The sequence below is a fragment of the Mixophyes fleayi genome, chromosome 9 (assembly GCF_038048845.1).
Source record: "Mixophyes fleayi isolate aMixFle1 chromosome 9, aMixFle1.hap1, whole genome shotgun sequence".
In the NCBI taxonomy this organism is placed as follows: domain Eukaryota; kingdom Metazoa; phylum Chordata; class Amphibia; order Anura; family Limnodynastidae; genus Mixophyes; species Mixophyes fleayi.
In genome coordinates, this window is record NC_134410.1 from 68,358,392 (window position 1) to 68,380,188 (window position 21,797).

At 41.8% G+C, this 21,797-nt stretch overlaps 1 protein-coding gene and 1 long non-coding RNA gene across 10 annotated transcripts in view; one reads left to right on the forward strand and one right to left on the reverse strand.

The window, feature by feature from the left end:
• The window catches only part of LOC142100743 (NALCN channel auxiliary factor 2-like), a 471,729-nt gene that overhangs the window by 369,089 nt on the left and 80,843 nt on the right, over nt 1-21,797 (reverse strand). The window lies entirely within an intron of this gene.
• LOC142100745 (uncharacterized) lies at nt 8,839-20,095 on the forward strand. Of its 3 annotated transcripts, none has more exons than XR_012678891.1 (5): nt 8,839-9,097; nt 9,463-9,611; nt 13,853-13,942; nt 19,324-19,491; nt 19,917-20,095. It is a non-coding gene; the product is annotated as an uncharacterized LOC142100745 (long non-coding RNA). The 3 variants fall into 3 exon arrangements; XR_012678890.1 differs by having other exon boundaries at nt 13,853-13,933; XR_012678889.1 differs by lacking the exons at nt 19,324-19,491; nt 19,917-20,095 and having other exon boundaries at nt 8,849-9,097; nt 13,853-14,059.

Sequence of the window (21,797 nt, forward strand, 5' to 3'; positions counted from 1 at the left end):
ATTCAGCCATTATAGACTGTACAATATTATGAAAAATGGACAAAGCCAGTTTAGGGTCACTCTGTCTATGACACCCTACCCTTAAGGATAAATTGCCCTAACAGCAGCCTTTCAAGATGGTATGTGATATGGAAATGCCACAAGTCCCTTTCCTCTTTGGGGGTAGATTGCACCCTACACTTACATAGAAAGTTTTAAAAAGATGTTATCGGCATCATCTTCAGCTTAATCCTCACCCTCATCAGTGTGTACGTCATCATCACAGACTATCAATTCATCGCCGCTTGAATCCGCCATTAGAGAACAGTCAGTGCTTGGATGTCTTGGATGGTGAAGGCCTTCCTCGTGGAAGATGTAGTTCATTTTTATAAACATCATTTTCTCCACATTTTTGGGAAGTAACCTTCTACGGCGATCACTGACTAAGTTCCCTGCTGTGCTGAACACTCGTTCAGAGTACACACTGGAGGGTGGGCAGCTTAGGTATTGCAAAGCAAGTTTGTACATGGGTTTCCAAATGGCCTGCTTTTCTTCCCAGTAAGGAAAGGGACTGTCTGACATTTCCATATCAACTACCTCTTGAAAGTAATCCTCCACCATCCTTTGCATGTGTATACTCATATTGCATGGAGTTATGGGCAACGTGACACATTTTTTTGAAAAATCCTTCAAACCAGCCCAGATGTTAAATTGTTCTGGTCTGCCCCCTGTGTCTTCCCTGCTTCTTTTTTGGAAATTTAATTTTTTACGAGCAACAGCTTGAGAAAGTTAAGGAGGACACGTCGTCAAGCCGAGGCCCAGTTCAGCGGCCAACTTGCTGAGCAATAGCTCCTTGCAAAAGTTCACATCTCGCTCATTTACAAGTAAAGACTCAATGTAGGTTTTAAACCTTGGATCAAGCACAGTGGCCAAAACATACTGATCCGAGTTCAAGATCTTAATAACTCGAGGATCATTGTGAAGCGAATTAAGTACTTGATCGACAAGGCCAACATACTTTGCTGAATTGCTTGCTTTCAGCTCCTCCTTCATTTTCTCAAGCTGCTTTTCCAATAGTCTAATTAAAGGAATGACTTGGCTCAAACTAGCAGAGTCTGCACTGACCTCACATGTCACAACTTCAAATGGTTTCAGCACCTTGCACAGCACTGAAAGGATTCCCCACTGTGCAAGAGTGAAATACATCCCCCCTCCTTTCCCAATGTCATGACTTGTGCAATATGCTTGGATGGCTTTGCGCTGTTCCTCCATCCTCTGAAGCATGTACAGGGTGGAATTCCACTGAGTTACCACCTCTTGCTTAAGTTGGTGGCAGGGCAAGTTAAACCGCTCTTGGAGCTGCTGTAATCTCCTACATGCTGTGGCTGAATGCCTGAAATGGCCTGAAATTTTACGGGCCACCGAAAGCATCTCCTGCACCTCACGGTTATTTCGTAGGAAGCTCTGCACCACCAAGTTGATGGTGTGAGCAAAACAGGGAATATGTTGGAAATCACCCAGCTGTAATGCTCGCACTATATTGTTGGCGTTATCTGAAATGACATACCCTGAGGAGAGTACGAGTGGTATAAGCCATGCATCAATCACATCTCTCAGTTTGCGTAACAAATTGTCAGCCGTATGCCTGTTAGTGAAGCCGGTGATACAAAGAGTGGCCTGCCTGTGACAAATGTTACGTAGTGGTGTACATGCTGCTGCTGTTCCTGCTGGTGAAGGTGAATGACCAACCCAGTGGGCTGTCACAGTCATATAGTCTTTGGTTTGGCCACTTCCACTTGTCCACATATCTGTGGTTAAGTGAACAGTGGGCAGAATGGCATTTTTCAGCGCAATCTTTACATTTTTACACACTTTGGTATAGTTGTGGAATAGCTTTACGGGAGAAATGGTGTCGCGATGGAATTCTGTAACGCGGACACAAAACCTCAATTAACTGTGAAAAACCAGCTGCGTTTATTGTGGAGATTGGACGCAGATCTAACACTAACATTGCAGCCATGGCGTCTGTGATTCGCTTGGCGACTGGGTGACTGCTGTCATATTTGCTTCCCCTCGCAAATGATTGTTTCACAGTTAATTGCTGAAATGTAGGACTGCTCATTTTATTAACCTGCCTCTGGGATGACGATTCACCCCCAGCAGCAGCAACAGCAGCAGCAGGACTAACGCTTTCTTCAGAGGAATCAATAATAGTGCCGGAGTCATCCAGCCTTAAGTGGGATGCCGGGCTAACTCCGAGCGCTACTGAGGATATTGATGAGGATGGTGTGGTGGGTGTATTTTGTAGCCGTCGGTATGTCGGTGAGCGGAGGGTCTTAGCTGATGAGGGAGTGCTTGTATTCTTTTGGGAAGAACTTTCAGCTTTTCCCAACACTTTGCCATGAACTCTCGTTAAATGGCGTAACATAGACGAGGTTCCAAGATGGTTAAGGTCCCTCCCTCGACTGACTGTGGCTTCACATACACTACAAATGGCTATACAATTGTTGTCTGGATTTGGGTAGAAATAATTCCACACATAAGAAGTGGATTTTTTTGTTTTATGCCCAGGCATGACAATGGCCTTTTTCTTGTCACGTGCCAGAACTGCTGCCACTGGTGCAGGACTTACACAAACAACCTCATCCTCATCAACATCCTCATTAGCGCCCTCGTCGCCTACACAAATCTCCCCCTCATCCTCTTCTAATTCCAAAGTGGCATCCTCAATTTGGGTATCACCGCCTACACTCGGGCTATTAAGGCACACATCAGCAGAATGCTCACGATTAGACACCCCACTGTTGGATGGACTCTCCACAGGGATTGTTGTCATTTGTGAATCAGAGCAAATATTCTCCTGTAATGCCTCACTGTTATCTTGCAGCTCGGCTTTGACGCGTAACAGTAGTTGTGCACCAATTGTAGGCTGGGTAACTTTTTGGGATCTGCCACTAATAGCCAAAGGTAAAGGCCTCATTCTCTCTTTGCCACTGCGTGTGTAGAATGGCATGCTTGCAATTTTTTTTTTATCGTCACTTAACTTTTGCTCAGTTACACTTCTTTTTCGCTTCAATACAGTAAATTTTTTTTTGTTTTTTGTTTTTTGCACTAATTTGAAAACACTCTGTTGTTTGACATCGCCTTGGCCAGATGACGTACTGGGAACACTAACATCAGGACTGGTGACAGAACCTGGTTGCTCATTCAGATCATATGTGGACTGCTTTGAATCCATTCTGAGCGCAAACCACTGGGGAGTGCTAAAAATAATTTAGTAGATACTGCTGACAGTTATGACTTTTGACAGCCAGAAATATTAATGCACAATTAGGGAGGACACCCCAAAAGCACTGAGGAGTGCTAAAAATTATTTAGTAGATACTGCTGACAGATATGACTTTTGACAGCCAGAAATATTAATGCACAATTAGGGAGGACACCCCAAAAGCACTGAGTGCTAAAAATTATTTAGTAGATACTGCTGACAGATATGACTTTTGACAGCCAGAAATATTAATGCACAATTAGGGAGGACACCCCAAAAGCACTGAGGAGTGCTAAAAATTATTTAGTAGATACTGCTGACAGATATGACTTTTGACAGCCAGAAATATTAATGCACAATTAGGGAGGACACCCCAAAAGCACTGAGGAGTGCTAAAAATTATTTAGTAGATACTGCTGACAGATATGACTTTTGACAGCCAGAAATATTAATGCACAATTAGGGAGGACACCCCAAAAGCACTGAGGAGTGCTAAAAATTATTTAGTAGATACTGCTGACAGATATGACTTTTGACAGCCAGAAATATTAATGCACAATTAGGGAGGACACCCCAAAAGCACTGAGGAGTGCTAAAAATTATTTAGTAGATACTGCTGACAGATATGACTTTTGACAGCCAGAAATATTAATGCACAATTAGGGAGGACACCCCAAAAGCACTGAGGAGTGCTAAAAATTATTTAGTAGATACTGCTGACAGATATGACTTTTGACAGCCAGAAATATTAATGCACAATTAGGGAGGACACCCCAAAAGCACTGAGGAGTGCTAAAAATTATTTAGTAGATACTACTGACAGATATGACTTTTGACAGCCAGAAATATTAATGCACAATTATGGGGGACACCCCAAAAGCGCTGGGGAGTGCCAAATATGAAGAAAAAATAATAAACCTCTATCCTCCTCTCTGCACTAGCGATTTTGGTTAGAGCAATTGCAAGAACAATATTGTATTCTCTGTCCCTGCTCTAATTAGCCTATGACTACACCCTGCTCTCTCCCTCTGTCAAATGGCGATGGATTGCTGTGGAGGCGTGTATTTATAAAGTTGAAGTATCGCGAGAACCGAGCTCCGAGATCCGACGACGTCACAATGACGTTCGGCCTCGATTTGGATTCGGAATGGGCGGGAGAGTACCGAGCTGCTCAGCTCGGTACTCGGATACCCAAAGTTCGGGTGGGTTCGGTTCTCGGAGAACCGGACCCGCCCATCTCTAATTATAAGGGTCTTTTGTCCCTTTGATTCTTGTTTATATTTGCAGTTTGCGCTATGTTTTGTTTTATCTTTTCTTTTGTATGTTTTATCTACAAGGATCTATGAAGCTTTTTGGACTTTATCAGAAGATCCACTCGTTCCTTGAATATAGGACTATTTGAACTTCCTGACTAGTTATTATTTTCTTAAACTGTTTATTGTATCTCCTGACTGGCGCTTGCCTGCAAATCATTTTTATTGGTTCTGTACTACTGTATAGGTTTTGGCGTTACCTATTGTTTTGCTGCAAACTGCCTCTCAGTTTGTTATATCTTTTGCGCCAGGGACTTAGCCATATTTTATTTTTGGTTGTTGTATAAGCTTCAGGAAGCTGCGCTTTTCTCAAATACTTATAATGCTAATAACTGGAAAAGTCACAGCAGTCACATATATATGAACATACAGCAGTAGCACATTAACTGCAATAGAAACACAGCAGTGACACATATAACAATACCCACTCAGCGGTGAACTACACACAACACCAAAAAGCAAGCGATAATAGGCACATAGCATTGACACATATACAACAAAAGCCAAACAGCAGTAAAGCAACCTAGCAGCGATGGACATACACCACTAAGAGACAAACTACTGCAGTAGTATTATAACTAGCTAACAGGGATGAACATATATAACAGTAAACAAAGAGAAATGGTATATAATGATAAGAACAGCAATACCAAGGGATCTATTAATTACCCCAATGTAATCACTATCAATATGCATCGCTGCAAATTAATAAATTGCCTAATTCTGCTCTCCCAATTGAGCCCTATGGGGACAGTGGTAAGTGCTAGTAATTAGGTTAATGCCAGCTTTAACACTTAGTTAAATAAGAAAAAGTGGCAAAAATAAAGGCAGAAGAAGGCACGAAGGAAATTAAAAAGCTGTGACACTAAACTGTAGCTAGTTCTCTGGGGTCAAAAGTTTAACTTGAGTACGCATCTGATGTCACAGGGGAGGGCTAGGTATAGTCCATAAGATTGATGGGCGGGAAGTGAATCATTCTCTTGAGTTCAGGAAGTTGCCCGCCAACCCTCTCTGGTTAGCTGAACGCAGGTGCCTGTTATGGATTCTCAGGCTGTTCTATAGTAACGTGGCCAGATCCTAGTATGTCTGGCATGCTGGTGGAGATCCAGGATGGCAAGTTACCGGAAAACGCAGTGCAGTCGAAGGCCAGCGGTTGGGGCGCACACTACGGTAGTAGGCATGCTGAACCCGCCTCTCTTCGATGAGTCAGCTATAGTTTCGGTCTAAATACCATCCCTGTGGGTCGGCTTGTGGTTGCGTTCCTTTGACCCGGAAGAGTTGCTGGTTCTGTACTGCCCAGGACAGATGGTCCCGGTAAGGTAGTTATGTGCACCCGGGGTGTGTTTTGGTTGTTCCCCCTTTTGTGGATGTTCCTTGGTTGATGCTGGGACATCCTGGTTGCCCGGCGGATGTCCTCCTGACTGTTCTTTTCTCCCCCACCATATTTGCAAATAAACTTCTTTTCATTTTAGCAAATTTATGTCTTGTGTCATCATTTAAAGTATTTAAATTAAGTGTTAAGAGGTTAATGTGAAGTATGGGATATCAGCCATCGAGCATTTTAAATATTTTTACACCAGCATTTTGGTTCTTCACCACTTGTTAAATAGACCCCCTAATATTATTATGATATATAGGTAAAATACATACATAGAATAAAAAAAAAGGAATAAAGTGGCATATAATCAAGTTATTATCAGTTTGTTTGTCCATTGTTTCATTAAGCTAAAAGAAAAATGGCTTAAGCTAATGCAGGAAGAGAAATAAGTAGGGGATAAACACATTTACTATATCACAAACATTCCCAGGGGGAAGACAAGATCAAGACAAAATTGCCAATCCCCAAGATGCACCCAGCCGTCTTGTAACAAGACCACATTCAGTAACCCCTGACCTCTTTTGCTAAAGAAAAATCTGACTATCCTGAGATTTGGGACTGTGAGACATACATGGGCAAATATTATTATTACTATGTCTCCTGAGGAGACAGGACTACAGCGGCAATAGTAGGAAGAAAAGTGGGTCCTGCTTATGAGACCTTATATCTTACATACTCCAAATGCTAAGAACCTGGTAATAGTCAGAACTTTTGATGCTACCAAGACACTGTTAAAATAGAGAAAATAACTACATTCCCAGGTCTCGGAGTGCAATCAGGCAAATCGCAACTCTCACCAAGTGCAAAGTACTGCAAAGTTTATGAAGAAACGTCTAAAGAAATATAGATACAAGAACTCTGCACCACCCCAAAAATAAATTTAAAAAGTATAATATATCCCAAAATATTAAAACCCCAACTGTCGTAACTAAACATTCAGAGGCTTTGGACTACAGAGTTCTTAGATGTAGTTAATAGCAGGAGCAGGTTTCACAACAAAGATGATTTGCACTCGGCAACCATGTAATATCACTTGTTAAAATTGTAGCCACAAGTTACTGGCCAATGATACCACATCAAATCAATATGTTTACAATAACAAGTGGGCAGGGCAAGGCGTCTAATAATGCTAATTGCTTCATCACACCTTTGCCCACTCAGTGTTCAGTGATTTAGGCCTGGGTTGATGCTGCAATTTCATTAAACATATCCCTTCCCACCAGGCATGTAAAGTAGGTAACCCTTTAGTTTGGAAGTTCCCTGGACAGTTGCTTTAATAGGTAACTATATTTTAAAGTCACATTAAACTGCACATTAAAGTGCATACTCCTTTCTGCATTCATTTGCTCTGGCATTTTGCAGAAAGCCAAAACTAATTAAGAGAAAGGGTGTGCACATTTCTATGCACATAATCTGGAACAGGACAAAACATTGCAACACATCCCTCACCTTATTATTTTTTTTCTTAAATTAAAGCTCATTGATGGCATGGTTTTGCACAGCCAATTACATTTACAAATAAATATATGACATTTCAAAAAGCTATAGATTTCTATTTATGACCTCAGCTTGGTAGCCATTAATATGTACAACCACAAATCGCAGGCGTAAGCCCTGCTGCAATTTACTAACGCAGGCTGCTCTGGGGAATGCCGGTAAATGGAGAAAGTGCAGTGCGTAGAGCTATTTTCCCCAAGAGAGATCCAGCGAATGCAGAGAGGCTTCAGCTGGATCCCATTGAAATATACCGGTAACGCTATCCTGAGATGGCATTATTTTGCTGTGAAAAGCTTCACTTGATGATTACCTAATGCTACTGTCCCCATAGAGGACAGCAGTAAGTGCCAGTAATTAGGTTAATGCCAGGAAAAAGCTATTATTTATCCAGCGTTAACCCTTTGACAAATAAGAAAAAGTGGTGAAAACGCCTTTACACCAGCATTTTGTCTCTTCATCATTTGTTACCATAGACCTGATAGTCAATTACAATGAAGACGCAACTGACCAATGCAGAGCCCCATCAGATGACAACTATGCGATCAGAACCTCCTCAGATATATTGCACAGCATGTATGTACTTACAGCAGGGTACTCAGTACCAAACAAGCTAATGGTGAAGGTAGGAGAGAAAAATAACTCCCTAACACAGAAGGCACCTATAAGCTGATTAATAGTCCTTTGAAAGATATAAAACTTATGATTGTTAGGAACAATATCTAAGGTATTGACATTTTTTGACACATGATTTACAAAGTACATATGTTAAGAAAAAATGTATATATGTGGCATATGATATAGTAACCATTATTAGTTATGTCCAGTATATGCACCTTCATCAAGGTATCGAGCAGTTGCTATTAATACATAAGGTGAACATACATGCAAGTCACCAATTGCAGTCATGGTGCATGCACTTTAACAGTTCACAATAAAGTGCAAGTTAATAATATATGTCCTGGAGTGGCAAATGTGGTTTCTGTTTCTTCTCTTTGATCTGTGTCTCTTCTGCCTTACAGCTGAGCTGTGAAACAACCCAGGGGAAGGAAATGAAATGACATATAGGCTATCACCTCTGCTCTCACCATCCTGAAACAGCGAAAGCAAAAGGATGAAAGTGGTGAAACATGTACCACCACTGTCCTTATTAAACAAGCTGCTACAAGGGGTCTACTGCCAGCTACAAATGGTGGAAGACCAAGCTCCAGTGAAAAACACCAGTTAAATAGGCCACTATGTGTTTTTTCCACAATTCAAGGTCTTTTATTTTGTTGTTATGGTTACTTACTCATGTAAAAGTAACATGTATCACTGGTAAAACCATGCTCACCTGTGTACACTTTATTTCCTGCGCCTGTGGGATAGTGAGTCACCATGAATCCCAATCACACACAGCCTCTGTGTGTCACCGGTGTTTCCCTCGTCATTCTGAACCCTGCTCCCCCATTACAACAAAATGCTCACAGACATAGGACCGTTGTCATGGAAACTCTTGGATATGGTGTCATAACTGCTGTGTCTGAGGTAAACTACGAGGGTGAGATAAATACTGAGAGAAATAACAAATAAGAGGTAGACAGACAGAGGGATAGAGGGGGAGGAGAGGGAAAAGGAGATGTGAAAGATGAAGGATGGCATAGAGGAATACATACCGACGGTGAGGTAAGACGGACAGGTAGTGGTTTGGGGATATGTGAAGGGGAAACAAGGTCTCAGAGCTGAAGGAGAGAATAAGTGCAAACAACTGAGCAGTGGACATTAAGTGCAGCATCTGTGTGCTTTATAACATTAAGGCATGATGATGTAACCATGAAGTTTCAGGCATAGCTGAGAACTTCATGAACAAACCGAGATGCCTTACACTATGAAACATTCCACAACAATATCATAGATCTATTTTTGTTAACCCTTTGTCTTAATATAAAAATCTATAATATGTATCATATGCTTCAGTTAAATGCATACCAAGCAAATGAGCTAAAGAAGTGTTTCCTGAGCTAAAGAAGTGTTTCCTATTTGGCTTACAGGTATTAAAACTGCCAGTGTGTGGGCAGTGGTAGTTGGCACTAATTGTAAAACAACAAAAAAAAGGAAAACAAACAGAATGCAGAACGCCATTGAACACATCGATATGTATAGCAGTATGACATTGCAGCATATTTGACAAATCCAGGAGGTCAGTATAATCTTTCCTCCAGAGACAATGTAACATAATTAAAACAAATGTATTACTATCTGTAACAACACATAATGAACAAGCATTGCAAGACAGCACAAGGTGTGGATAAGGAGATAAACCAAAACTATTTCAAAAGACAGAAATTGTTCTTCTTTGTTAAATAAAATGCAAATGGGTGACTTTATATGGATTGGTTAGGCATTGCTAATAGAAAGCTGGTGTCATTAGGATTGTTCAAGTCATAATCTGTGCAGTTCATTTCAATACTGGGAAAGATGTCAGCCCAGCTGAATTTGTGGTTTAATAATTCCACTGTCAACCATAGAAGTGTGCTTTAAAAAAAATATGTAGCAAAGAATATGTCCAATGATGAACATAAAAAAATGTACTGTTGACTTATGGTCCAAATTCCAAATTATTTCTGCCTTCACATAACACTATGCTCTCAGACTGTGAAAGTTGCTATCAGTCAACAGGAAAATTATTTGTGTTATCACTCACTGAGAATTGTCTAAAGCTTGTCACACTGGTGGTAGTCATTATCATGATGCTGAAAATGATTACATGGAATAGCCCGACATGATGAGACTGAAGGTGTCATTCACGACAGCGTGGTAATAGTGACAGCTTGAAAAGGAGATTTCAAATAGTTCAGACGAATGAAGATCCCGGCAGCCTACAATGACGTCAGTTTCAAGGGCCCCACTATGATTTGTTCTGTTAAGCTGCAAATTTAAGGAGGCGTCGGCTGTACAACGTTCTTTACACAGCCTAGTACATTGTACAGCCGGCGCTGTACAATGTCAGAATTGTTTGTCGGAACTGTTTGAAGTCTCCTTTTCAAGCTATCACTATTACCACACTGTCATGAATGACACCTTCGGTCTCATTATGTTGGGCTATTCAATGTCGTCGTTTTCAGCATTGTGATAAAGTACCCAACCCTGTCACACACACTGTGATCCAGTCATTTATCTATCCCATCAAACTATCATACATGAGACCAGAGGCAGAACTAGCGAGCTGTAGGCCCCGATGCAAGGAAGCAGGGCCCACAACTCACTAGCTGCCTGTGCATCGGGCTCCATTACCTCCATGGGCCTCGGTGCATCGCACCTGCTGCACCAATGGTAGTTCCACCACTGCATGGGACAATTGTGCTATGTATGTGTGTCACGAATTGAGCACATATCAAACCTTTAGTAGTAGCGCTGAAAGAAAGCATGATAGGTTGTAAGGCCACCTTTAGACAATTCACACTTGGCATAGCTAGTCCTCACAGGTTCACTATTAAGAGGTCCAGTCAGCTAACTATCTCTCTTTTTTCCTCATGTAAGTGCCAGTAAAGAAATAGGTCATTTTCACTTTCTATATGCAAATAGAAACATGGATATACTGAGGGGTACTAATATTGCTTGAAAATTTGGTCTAAAGCCATTGAGGCCAATCATACACTTGCTTTCATTGTCCAACCAGCACAAATAAATGTTGATAGGCTGCTATGGGTTTGGTGCAGATTTGCATCTTTAAGCAATATGTGAGGATCCCCCGCAATACCAGCTACAGATGAAAAGTGATGCTCTGTCAACACTGACCATTTACACTCTTTATCTGCATTCAGCAGTTTGCTTAAGGTCAATTCAGTTAGGACTAGAGACCTCACCTGTATAATGACTTTATAAGGGCCTTTCTCCTACCAATCTTTGCATGTACAAAGTTGGAATTTTGTATCTCTGCTGGTGCCTCAAGAATCTTGTTTTGTTTGCCTGCTTAAGGACATGGTCTCATCCCTCACAATTTAACCTTCTCTGACCCCTCAACTTCAGCTTATGACCCATCCTTACAGGACTAAGCAGTTTGGCCTGTTGTGGTGTGCCTCTGATAACTACCATATCCATGTGGTTATGGGAGCAACCAGCACTGTCATAGTGTTAGCAAATACTATCAATGACTAGTTCACTGTTATAATGTATACTGTTCCAAACATAAAGAACGGTTGTATTTAAGAAAGCACCTTTCATAATATGTCATGCGGACGGCACTCTAGATCAGCTCTCTGCTATACTTTCTTGTGAAAGAAGTGGGAAATTACAGAGTAGTGTCAAGGAGTGTCATCACACCAGGGATGGAGTTGTTTTCAAGTTCTACTGGAATACTCTTTCTGTTCCACTGCTGGACCCAATGAGTTTAACAGTCTTTGCTGTTACCATCTCTGTTCTCTTATGGTGATCTCCTTTACTTGGTGCCAGAATCTGCCGTCAAATATTGGGAACAAGTGTCCCGGCTCTGTTTCAAGTCTCAAGCATATTACTAAAGGAAAACACCAGGCACACAGTTACTCCAAGCTGGTAAATAACCTCAAGAGTGCCCATGCCAAACAAAAGTTAAAGCCAGAACAGTATGGAGGTTCAGTTAATGTAGGTGGTGAAGGACAGTCATGCTTGGAAGCAGCTGACTGTCTAAAGACTTCTACAATGACTCGTTCATCTTTCATTTCCACCTTTCCCTGTCTCTCCTCAGCCCAACCATACCACACCACCTGTAGCTGCACAAAAATGCCCGTCACGATTGACAGCTCTAATATTGATGACTTGCATGTTAGTGCCTTGCAGTAGCCAAACACACACTTTCCCCGCCAGCAGCTAAATTGATATTTATCTACCTTATGTATCAAGTGTTATTACACCTCTGAGATTGTAAGCTCATTTGGGTTGGGCCAGCTTTATTTTCTTTTCATGTAATTGTATGTAATTTGTGTGTATTAACTTAAGATCCTTTCAATGTACAGTACTGTATAACATGCTTGCACTTTATAAAGAATAATAATAATAATAATAATAGCAATAATGTGTATGCTGAAAAAAAATAAATGAATTGAAGAAAAACAGCAGGGCAAAGAAGCCTATAACACTAGCTATCTTTCTGAAAAGCATTAAAGCACACCATTTGCATGAAGTAAAAAATGTAAGTATGCATTCCATGTCTAGAGGACATCATACTGAAAACGTATGTATCCTACCATTTTTATGACGACTGGCCACTGGAGACAATGTTCTACAGTATAATTTCTTTGAAATATACATTATTACACATCAGTTGAACACTACAATAGAAACTACCAGGACAATATACATAACAATACAGCCAGTTCTGCAGCTGACATAGTGAACCACTAAATGATTAGAACAAAGGAATTATTTGCACAAGACATATATGATTCTTTTTTTGTTTTAAAGATGGATGTGAAGTAGTATATTTCATCCTGTATTTTAAATTATATATGTTGAGGTTGAAAAAAGACAAAAGTCCATCAATTTCAACCTATTCTAAATTCTATTGATTTAGAGAAAGTCAAAATAATATCCCCAGCAAGACAGTTGCCAATTTACCCCCACAATGATAAAATAGTCTTACTTGCCTCATACATGGAAATCACATGAAATCCTGATTCGTGGACATGAAAGGGACAGAGCTTATAAAAAGTGTCCGGCGTTACATCCAAAAGTGGACTTTTCTGGTTAGATTGGATGGAATTTGGACAGATCAGAGCAGTGCTTATTTTGTTCTGATTTCGCATGTCTAAATGTTGGGATGATGATGATAATGTAATCTAATAATTACAGCTTGAGATGGTATTTCTTGTAAGGAATTAATCCTATCCACTATTAAATCCAGTTTCCTGCTTTAGTAGGGAATTCTATAATCTGACTACCTGTACAATGAAGAACCCCTTCTTATGCTGATGGTAAAACCATCTTTACACCTGTTGTAGTAGATATTATCTTGTCAACTGCACATCAGAACATTGTTTAATGGACTCATAGACCTATTTATCAAAGGGTGAAAAGCACTTTTGCTGGTAATAGGGTTTTATCTCACTTTGTACTATACATGAAAGGGTTTTCTCCACTGATATCACTGCATTGTCACTGCTGGGTAACCCCCGGCAGTATGATTCGCTGGTGATGCCTTGCCCATGCCTTTGCATGAGGAAGCCTATTTAGCAAGTGATACAGTTGTAACTGTACCGTAGCAATACATAATTTGTTATTGCCATCCCATCATCCCCAAGATGGTTATATCAGATAAAAATAATTTTTAGAAAATGCTGAACTCTTTGAACAAAGCATCTTTAATCTGAAATTTTTTCAAAACATTTTTTCTTGTTTAAAATTATTTTTTTTCTTTAGATAAAGGTTATTCTGACTCACCACATCTAATCTTATTTAACTTTTCAGGGACTGCACCCTAGTGGCGAGGAGAAATTAATCTTGATGCGAGCTGGGCGGACCATTAAAGCTCACTGTTGCAAAACCAAGGTATCCCCTGTATGTACAATTGCTTTACATCAGCAAACTTCTGAAACAAACAGCATGATGTTGTGCATAGCGTAGGTCTCAAAAGTTCTAATTGCATGCTTCTTCACTATCCAATAGTATGCAGTATTGCAGACATTGTAAATGCTCTTATTGTTATGTCTTTTGTACTCATTGCACCCAGTTTTTACAGAGATGTGAAAGCATTTGCAGGCAAAAATGGCATAGTTTTGGCAGGGGGTACAAAAGTTTGATTAGATTGGGCACATCAATTGTTTTTACCATGTGTATTTTTAGGTATATTTGGAAACTCCCATATCTAGGGAAAGATTGGGCATAGGGCAAGTCCAGGGACCATGAAGTGGGTGTGCCTTGTAAAATGTGCTAGCCGGACATGTAGGTGCACTTGCACACCTAATGAAGTTGTGGGTGCCCCTTTTTTCGGGTTCATAAATGACCCTCACTGTTTCACATGTAACTTATTTATTCTTGCCAATTTCTTTCTCAAAATCTGATAAGTAACTCAATGTAATTCAATGTATATGCAATGCATATGCTCACTCTACCTCAGTAACAATTCATTACTGTAGTCAGGACCCTCATTGCCACTTATACCCCATTCATACTGCACCAAAAACCCGTGTTTTTGCAGAGGCACGCTGAAAAACCCGGGTCTTGGTGCAGTATGAATAGTCCAACCACAAACTCCCGGGTCTAAAATCCCGGGACTTAGACCCGGGATTTTGCGAGGGGTAATTCCCGTGTTAGACCCCGCTCGCCTGCAGTATGAATGGTGCAACCCGTGTAATTCCTGGGTCTCACCATTCATACTGTAAAAAAAAAAATTGGGAAGTAAAAAAAAAAGTAAAACAAAAAGATTTTAATTAATAAAAAATACATAACAAATGTTTACTTAACTTATTTTCAGCCAGCGGTGTCTCCGGTGCGTTGCCGGCTGTCAGGGGGACCTCTGGGTACTAAAATGACGTCATTTCTAATGGACTAGAAATGACGTCATAGTGGTATATGTGATCTCAGACAGTTGCCTAGGCTGCTGATGTTTAGGGGCCTAAAATACTGCACAATGTCACTCATTCTGTGTTTTTTTCCCCCATCTGCTCCCCCATAACAGTGAAACTGCTGGCTACTGCTCCTTAATATCAGTGAACAGCTGGGAGTTAAGTGCTGATGATGTCCCAGTTTAATACAGAGGAGCAGATGTCGCCTCTCCCCATTCCCCGCTCCTCCACATGAGGAAGAAATAGGGGATTGGGATAGAGGCTCAGCCCGAAGTGAGGCACCAATGAGGGGCACCTACGGCACTTCCACTGGCCATAATTATAGTTCCTTGTTATACTCTCCCACTACTGCTGGCCTGCCAAGCACATTTGCAAAGGACCTAAGGGGAATTAACACAAAATATACCACTTAATATATCAAAATATTGTAACATGGTTTTTTACAGGAGACTTAAATAAGAAACTTCTTAATTTAAGTTCCTTAATGAATCAGGCCCATACTCTGGGGGTTTACAGGTATGATGCTGTACACTTATCAGATATTGGTCTGGACATCATTAATATACATTTACAAGAAGCAGTGAAGAAGGCTGATTTTTTTCTGATTTGGACCAGAGGCTAAGTCTAAAATGACTTCTTTGTGGAGGTTAAGGGGAGGGGATTTTTTTTTTTTTTAGAGAACATTGTATGGTTAATATGAGGGGAACTCCGGTAACTGGTTGGGTGGCAGTCCTGTAGAGTTCCCGTCCCACAGTATGTGTTGTTACCTATTTTATGTTTGTCACTGGGACAGTGAGTCAGATGGTTAGTGGAGTGGATAGAGCGTACGTGCCCCTGGTCAGTGGATTAGCAAGCATATACCCATGACCCTTTTGTTATATATGAAACAAAAGCTGTTGTCATATTTTGTCCACTGGTGTCATGTCAGGGAACAGATGGACAGATAGCGTCCTTGTTTGAGGTCATGAGAAAAATGAGCCTTCCGTAAATGCAAAACTTCCCTATAGTGGCAGAAAACTGAACTACATTTCCCAGGATTTTGCCTTTAATATTGGATTTACAGAATCTGTGTTAATAATACTGGAACCCACTATAAAACTTTATAAAGAAATCAGCTTTTCAGATGAAAATATTCATTTGTGCTCCACTACTAAACTTTTGATAGGTTTGACATGTAAGTGTAAAATGTGGAGGTGTAATGGGGCTCCCACATCACCTGGTGAATTTACACTTAGTAAGTCCACAGGGGGAAGCATAGGACTGTCCTTATAGCACTCCATTCTGTGCATGTTTCTATTCAGTGGGTGGGGGTGATTCTGCCGAGTATTCTACTTTCAGTAATAGAACACAATGTAGAGTCTGCATCCTGACAGCCGATCCCTTTCCTAGAGGATAATTCCTAATTCCTGATATGCAAGTGCTGCTTTTAAGCAGTTATTAATCTGAGTAATGATGTTTCCTGAGCACTACGCACAGTTAAAGCACTTATCCAGAAGCTCAGTTCACTAATGTCCCGTCCCTGGATTATAGCTCATCTCATAATGTCCGGGGGAAGCCTATGACAACGAAAACACACCTATGGTTACATGCTCTGACTTCCAATCTCTGAATTTACCATTGTAATGGGCACAAAGTATGCTCCAACTGTTGTAAATCAGTGGCCGTGATCTCTTTGTCTGTCTCGTTAATAAGTAATGTAGCTATTGGAGTTAAAGAATAAGTCAAACTTTTCGCTATACTAGCTACATTGCTACAAAAAAAATAAAGATCGCCGTGTCTTTTAACTCATGACTGTACATTACTACAGAAAATGTTGGGACAATATAATTAAAGGATAATAACAATAGCACTATTTGACTTTCAACAATGACATGCATATGTTCTCATTGCATTAAAGCTGCAAAACTGCATATTACAAGGTGGTAGTGCAACACTCAAGCTGGAGTCCCGGGAGCTGCTGCATGCAGGGTTCATTCCTCTGCTCCTCTTCAGGGCCGGCACTTCCATTAGGCAAGCTTAGGCAGCTGCCTAGGGTGCCGTGCTCTGGAGGGCGCCACTGACTCAAGGCATAAATGTTAATAATGTCTGATAATGTTAGCGGCAACCGCTGGCATAATTAAGCTCACCGCCGCACATCTTTTAATTAACCAGTAGTTCAGCCAATCACAGCAGGGAAGCAAGGCGCCCTTCTGTCTCACTTCCGCACACCTATTCCGCACCCACGGAAGTGTTCATGAAGAAATAATGCCGCCCATAGCCTCACTATAGGCGGGATCATGGATAGACACTCACAGTCAGGTGAATGTTCTCCTGGTGTCAGTGGCAGCACGACTCCCCGTCTATTAATCTGTGAGAGTGGGGGAAGTTAGGGGGGAAGATTCTGTAAAGTTGTAGGCATGTTTAGAAGCAGTTTCTGGGGGAAGCACGATTGTGTGTACATTCAAAGCACCTAATGAATTTCCGGAGTTGCTACATTCAGCTGCAGCCTGAAGGCAGCCCAGGAAGCTGAAGTCCGGCAGGGGAGGTGCTGTGGTAGCTGCACTGCTCAGAATTACTGTGAAAGAGGAGCAACTCTGTTCCTGCCCTTGGATTACGGAAATGGAGAAACTTGGAATCTATGGTAAGTAGATTTTCATGCAGAATGACAACACCATGACACCCACAGGTGCCTGCCCCCCCTCCCCCTGCCCATGTGTGCCTGTCTTGCCTACCTGCCCATGTGTGCCTGTCCTTCCTCCCTGCCCATGTGTGCCTACCTCCTCTACCTGCCCATGTGTGCCTGTCCTCCCCCTGCCCATGTGTGCCTGTCCTCCCCCTGCCCATGGGTGCCTGTCCTCCCCCTGCCCATGGGTGCCTGTCCTCCCCCTGCCCATGTGTGCCTGTCCTCCCCCTGCCCATGTGTGCCTGTCCTCCCCCTGCCCATGTGTGCCTGTCCTCGCCCTGCACATGTGTGCCTGTCTTCCTCCTGCCAATGTCTCCTCCTGCCCATGTGTGCCTGCCCTCCACCTGCCCATGTGTGCCTGTCCTCCCCCTGCCCATGTGTGCCTGTCCTCCCCCTGCCCATGTGTGCCTGTCCTCCCCCTGCCCATGTGTGCCTGTCCTCCCCCTGCCCATGCGTGCCTGTCCTCCTCCTGCCAATGTCTCCTCCTGCCCATGTGTGCCTGCCCATGTGTGCCTGTCCTCCCCCTGCCCATGTGTGCCTGTCCTCCCACTGTCCATGTGTGCCTGTCCTCCCCCTGCCCATGTGTGCCTGTCCTCCCCCTGCCCATGCGTGCCTGTGCTCCCCCTGCCCATGCGTGCCTGTCCTCCCCCTGCCCATGCGTGCCTGTCCTCCCCCTGCCCATGCGTGCCTGTCCTGCCCATGCGTGCCTGTCCTCCCCCTGCCCATGCGTGCCTGTCCTCCCCCTGCCCATGCGTGCCTGTCCTCCCCCTGCCCATGTGTGGCGCCCCCCCCTCTTTGAATGTATTCCACTCTTACTAGACAATAGGAACCCCCCACCTATCTGAGTGTGCTTTGGGATCCCTAAAGACTTAAGTCAGCTCTGATGATGCCTATGTAATGTAGCCCTTGAACAGCAGCAGTTGAGATATCAGCTTTGGGACAACCTGACAGGCAGTATACATCAATTTTAAATTTTTAGGTAATACACTGACTTTAGTCTTTAAATAAACAATCATAAACAAAAACCTATACTCATATACTATACTCATGTCCACTTATACTCAATGTACTCAGAAATGTAGAAATTATATAGAAGGATGTTCTACTCCCAATAAGTTCACACTTAAATAAATACCTTCATTATATTTGAAGCTTTCAGTTCTCTTTTTGATGAGTTTATGAATGTGGATCGAGGGTATTGGGGGGGTAGGCTGAATCTTTGCCTAGGGTGCCCAGAAACCTAGCCCTGCGCCTCTTACAGACCCAGCCAAAACCTAAAAGGGGGGAGGGTGTTTGAGCGGGAGGACGAATCGACGATATTTAAATTTGGTTAACTACATTCATTTTCTAGTAGCATGTAGCAGCTCCCAGGTCTTGTCTACGGAAGAAATGAGGGGCATGCTCTAATAATGGGTGGTGGTGCAGCATTAAGTTAGCATGTGAAAAAAGTGTATAAGTGTGAATGAACTCTTAAACTTGTGTATATATAGAGCAGTAAATTGAACTGTATTGCAGAGTATCGCAACATTTTCAATGATGTAAAAAAAATAATGACCAACAGATTATAAAACATATAATCAACTGAAGAAAAATTGATGGTTCTTATCACCAGAGTGACAGGGTTTATACGTGTTCATTTATGTGGTAAGGATGACATTACTTTTAGTGGAATGTCCTGCATTGAACCCACCCAGTATACTTATACTTTCCAGATCCATCTTTCCAACTGAAAGACAAAATTGGAGTAGATTACTGTGAAAAAATAGAGCACAGAAAAATAGCCTATGTACACCCACATGCAGAGCCGTACCCATCTCGAGATACGTCCGCCCCCACATCAGCAGTGTATGTACCTGGTTTGTGAGAAGTTATCAGCAGCAGTGAGTATTTGCACTTGCCCTATGATAGGTGCAAAAGATACAATTAGTAACAGGAGTATATGCTTGTTTATACAGGTCTGCATGAGCTGCATTTGCATAAACACACCTTTGCAAATTTAGAGCGCTCCTTCCCTCCCCTATCCCGCCTCTCCAGGTGCCAGTAGGCATTAGTGCCAGAATTACAGAAGTCTGCTTATGCGTGTACCCACCATCTGGGCATACACAGAGCAATTTCACACAAGATCGCTATGCAAACTGGTGTACATCCCTCTCTGCGTCAGCCCCAATGTTGCTGGAGCTCTAGACCAAGATTGCGGAGAGAAGTGACATGGAGGGGTTGGAGTAGGTGGTGCAGGATAGAGAGGGCTCTGCACCACTAGGAAGTAATTAACATATGAGTGATGTTGTATGCTGTGTCTCTCCAGAGCTGCCCTCACTTCTTGCATGTCACTGCTGTCATCGCTCCTTCCTGATTTACAGCACTGGGAGCCGTGATGCACAGGAGGAGAGGAAGCACTGAAGAGGCAAAGCACACCCCAGTTTAGACATTAGCATACTGGCTACTCTGACTACAGGACTCTCCCCTGTTAAAATGGTGTGTGTATGTGTGTGGGGGGGGGGGGGGAATCAGTCTTCTTTTACTGTATAATAAATAGCAATCCCAACTCTCATCAGTATGATGACAGTTCATCTTTATTTAAAAGCAAAATAAACAAGAAAGCAGGAATTGTCTGGAGCATCCAATTAAGCGTAGCAAAATCAAATATACTGTAAATAGCCACTTGATAATCATTCTTTCTAGAAAATGATTGATATTATTTGAAGGAAAAGTATCATGCATTTAAACAGTATTTTCCTTGCATTTAGAAGAAACACATGAATTAACTTATTAAAGGTAGCGCAAGGCAGCATGTCTACTTTTGTGTTTAACTGACATTTCATCTGTCAGAAGAACACATTCCCCAGGTACTACAGATTAATTAATTTGCTATAATGGTGCTAAGTAGAGCACTATACTCACAAGAAAGGTCAAATAGTTTAGCTAAGGTCAGTATATAAAAATAATCTTAAAAAACAGTTCTCCTTTAACTAATTCAACTGTTCATGGTCAGAGACATTCTTGAAATATGGCTTGCTGCAAGCAATCTGTAATTATCATATGTGCGCTCACGCAGGAAATTTTGATATGTGTCCCGCCTTGTAAGAAACAGATTGAGGAACTTTGTTCTAGTTCAGTGGTTTTCAAGCCATTCAAAACACCTCAGTAGCCTGGATTTGATATTCCTGCTATATTCCTGTTATATATGATTCAAATAACAGAAGCTAAAGAAGAAATATATCCATTTTACATGTTCAACTTAAATTTATTTTTCCATATATGCCTAGCAAAATATATATAACCACAAAATTTTACACAGAGAGCCTTATTCTTCTTTATGCTTGCATTTAAGACAAGTAATAGTTGTTCACTCAACTGATTAGCATCTTTGATAGCGACAGAACAGTGCTTAGTTGTTATTTTCTCACTTATTTTATCAGTAAATCAATGAATGCTTGCTTGGCGTTACAAACAATATCCTTTCAACAAGGCATTCTGAGAAATAGTCATAACACAGCCCACAAAATGTTTCAGTTAAATGTCCCAAAACAGAAATTTGTATCCCTATTTTGACTAATAGCAATACATTTAGGGCCTGATTTTGAGTTAGGAGCAAAGCAAAGAAAAGGAGCAGCTTTGCACCTGGACAAACCATGTTACAATGCAAGGGTTACAAATGGACTTCATTGATTTTTTTATCACACAAGGAATATACTGGCTGTTTTTCATGTAGCACACACATACTTGATAGCTTTTTTTTTTACACTGAAATTATAGCTGATATATGACATGCTGTATCCCATAGTTGCCTACTCTCCCGGAATGTCCGGGAGACTCCCGAATTTTTGGGAGTTCTCCCGGACTCCCGAGAGAGCAGGCAAAAATCCCGGAACCAGCATCTCCCCGTTGTTTCAGACGGTGTGGGCGGGGCTAACCACGGTATTGTGGCCACGCCCCCTGCTACGATTGGCCGGAATTTTCTAAGATTGACAGGGGGCGGACCCTAGTGGCACCTTGCGTGCGGCCACGCCCCCTCGATGGACCCCCTTTCGGAAAGCTGGTATCAAAAGTAGGTAAGTATGCTGTATCCCAACTATAAATCTGTACCTACATTTTAAATTTACCTCCCTCTCTAATGTAATATGGTTTTGCCAAGGTGCAAAATTACTCATTTTCTTTGCTTTGCTCCTAACTCAAAAACAGGGCC